This window comes from Pithys albifrons, chromosome 2 (assembly GCF_047495875.1).
Source record: "Pithys albifrons albifrons isolate INPA30051 chromosome 2, PitAlb_v1, whole genome shotgun sequence".
Classification (NCBI taxonomy): domain Eukaryota; kingdom Metazoa; phylum Chordata; class Aves; order Passeriformes; family Thamnophilidae; genus Pithys; species Pithys albifrons.
In genome coordinates, this window is record NC_092459.1 from 23,917,709 (window position 1) to 23,921,270 (window position 3,562).

The window sequence follows — 3,562 nt, forward strand, 5'->3', positions numbered from 1 at the left end:
ATGTGCTAAGAAAAGGATAGTTTATATAAAGTTCTGGTACTTTTCTGAAGGGTATATTTCACCTTCTCTTACTCAATATGGCCAAGTATAGTGGTACAAACCATTATGCTTTTGCCTCAACAAGAAAGAAATCATCAGCTCAGCCAGCGGTGGGCCGATGTACTAATACACTGATAGAGTTCACATGTCAATGTGAACCGGCATTGGACAGATGATCTCCAGAGGTCACTTCCAACTTTAACAATTCTGTGATTCTATGATATCGACCTTACAGATGTGTCAGGAGATGCTGTGGCTTTGTTGTCTTTAACTCTTTGCCTTTCTTAAAATAGGAGTGCTGCCTTGCCAGCCTACATAAACCAGTTTGAACTATGTGTGTATGTATGGCCAGACATCGCAAGTGAAGATTTGGGAAGGGCTCTCCCCATATGGGTGTGCCCTTCCAGCCTGCACAGTGGATGTTTTAGGTGAGGCACAGTGTGCACAGAACTGGCCCCACCATTTAAGTCCTAGGGTCCATCTGCCATGGTTGAGCTTGGACAGTGACAGTGAAGTCCTTGGGACTGTCACAGCACCTGGTACTAACCGGGGCTGACCCTGCTGAGCACACGAGATCTGATGGGATCGGATGGCAGGGAGGCATTGAACTGCCAGGGGACGGTCCCCACTGAGACTCAAACTCAGGACCTTGAAATATGGAACGCTTCACAAATTTGCGTGTCATCCTTGTGCAGGGGCCATGCTAATTTTCTCTGTATCGTTCCAATTTTAGTATATGTGCTGCTGAACTATGTAGTGCTGTCTGTGTGTTCTCACTACATCAGTATTGTGGGAGAAGGCACATTGGAGGACAAACAGAAGACACAAAATAACCTGAGGGACTGTTAAGACTGCTACAACCAAAGTTTAGTTCAAGTTCATTGCGTTTATTATTGTACGGTTTTTAGTTATAAAAGTTCTGTGTACTCCCCCCATGATTTTCAAAATGCTCCCCTGTTATTTTTTTCCCTTATTCATTCCCTCCATGTTGTCTTCTTCCCCCTTATACCCTTTTCCCGCCCTTGCCCTGATCCCTGGACCCCCATTGGTTAGTTTTCCTGCCTTTGCCTAAGACCCTGTTTTCCCATTGGCTTTTGGTGACCATTGTCCCATTGGCAATCCGGTTTCCCTAGTTACACACCCTGCCCCTGTTTTTACCCAATCCCATCCCAGTTTCAGAACCTTCCCCTCAGAACCCTTTATAAACCTGAGTTTCCCCTAATAAATGCTTTTGTTGCATTTGCAGGCAGAGTGTGCTGGAAGTCTTTTTGTTCTTGTTTCTCCCTTGGTCAACAGCCATCATAGTATGACTTCAGTGAATAGACTAAATCCTCTTTTGGTGATAGGACATCAGTAAAAGAATGACATGATTCCTTCCTCAGCTCAGAACCATGCGAAGGAGTTACTCTGCTGCCATATACAATATGATAAGGGATTGGCATACATGGGAAAGGATTGCTTCTCCAGAGAATGCATGTCAGACAGTAAAAATTTCTGCCTATTTTTAAGAAAAGGTCATCTGAGATTTTGTAAGGCTTAGTGTTTTAACTGTTTATGTAGCTGAACAGTCAGAGGGATGTAAACAGAGAGTCATTCTAAAACTGCAATGTTAAATTATTCCCTAAAGCAGTCATTGCTGGTCTTGATTTTTTAAAACTCATACAACACATTGAAACAAGAGGGAAAAGCCAAACACAGAATAAAACTGAGGCTATAAATCTGCTGAAGTTACCAAAGTTATTCTGAAGCTAATTATAACTGTATGCAAAGCAAATGAAGTGAGAACTGAATTAATGAAGACTGCTACCTTCTACAAGCTAATGAGGCATGCTTTATACCAATAGCTCTTCAAATTGAAAAATTAACCATGCTGAAGAAAGAAAGGAAAAAAAGGAGGAGAGAAAGAAAGAACAACAGAGAGAGAGAGAGAGAAAAACAGAGAGAGAAATAAGTTAATTAAGAATATATAAGAAGACCACAAAAGCATTAAGATCCATGCTCTCCAGCTGTTCATTTTCTTCATTGACATGTTTTTCTAAGAATCTAGTTGCCTTTCTATTTTTTTTCCTCTCCTTTGACAGGCACTTTTAGTGCCACTGGGCTAAAGGAAACAAGAAAATCCTGTTGATTTGGGGCAGCTTTTTCCAGTTTTCCATGGACATGGTATTTAGTTTTAAGGCTATGTGCCCAGTTCTGTGTAATAAGAGAGGCAGTTGAGTTGCTGAGGCTGATTCTTTCCAATATGACAAACAAAGGTTATTTTTGGCTGGTGTTCTGTCATCCACTTCACCTGCTCCCCATTAAGCTTTTATTTCTTCCTTTTTGTAATCTTCTATTTCATTTTATTTGTCTGTTGTACTCTTTTGCTTTCATAAATCAAAATCCCTGTCTTTTCTGTGTTGTTGTGCATCTGAAGCCATATTTTTGTCTGGTGAAATGGGCCATCTTTGCCACTCACTAGAAGAAATATTAATAACAAAACATTTGGATCAATAGCTCATCTGTTCAGAAGAAAGGTGTAAATCTATGCCTTAAAGGGGCTATGTGCCCCCTCTTTCACTGAACAGCATATATATATATATATATATATATATATATATATATATATATATACTAGATTTTATTCACAGGGGGAAATATAATTTCAAAAGCAATGGAAGTATTACACAATCTTATTTAATAACACAAGAATCTAAATTTAGCACATATACTACTTTTTAAAGGCTATTGAATAATCTGCATCCAGTCTTGTGGTGCTACATTTTTCGTTAACTCAAACGGGAAATTAAACACAAATGAAAAAATAGGTAAAAAAAATGAAAAGAGATATATAATAGCAGCAAGGAGGTGAAAAAAGTATTTTGAATACAAGCTACCATGATTCCCAATTCTCTTACTATATATATATATATATATATATGAGTCTAATAATTAGATTAGTAAAACCATCTTTGCAACAGAAATCCATGTCACCTTTCATCACCAATGACATAAATTTTAACAAGTGAATTTTAACAATTATAAGATATTGAAGAATCACTTTTTCTGTTCCTATCTTTATATATCTGCTCAAGATGAAAAAAACCTATTTCTGAAGTTAATTTCATATAGGAAACAGATTTGAAAGGACAGTGTAAATCCTTCTCGTGGGTCACAGCTGAACCAAACCTTTTAAAACAATTTCTGACTTATATTTTACCTGTTTTTGAAAATGCAATACTAAACAATTCACTACCCCCTAAAACTTTTGTTATGAAAATGTCTCTGTTGAAATGACAAAACTATACCAGTGTTTGATTAGTCTTACTTTAAAAAAGTTTTCCCAAGGTTTAACTTGTTAATACTTGTTTAGGTAAAATAAGAATTGATCTTTAAGTGCCAAATCTACTTACAAAGTATTAGTAACATGTGAATAAGTTGCTAAATATAGCAGTTAGTTTTCTCTTCCTCTCTTACAGCACTTGTTTGTTCATTTGTGCTCACTACAAGCTTATTTTATCCTATACTCAAAGCTATGAAGCCC

At 37.5% G+C, this 3,562-nt stretch overlaps 1 non-coding gene across 1 annotated transcript; it reads right to left on the reverse strand.

Moving 5' to 3' along the window:
• Positions 1–689: 689 nt before the first annotated feature.
• LOC139669132 (U6 spliceosomal RNA) lies at positions 690–799 on the reverse strand. Its single transcript, XR_011697188.1, has one exon. It is a non-coding gene; the product is annotated as a U6 spliceosomal RNA (small nuclear RNA).
• Positions 800–3,562: the final 2,763 nt, after the last annotated feature.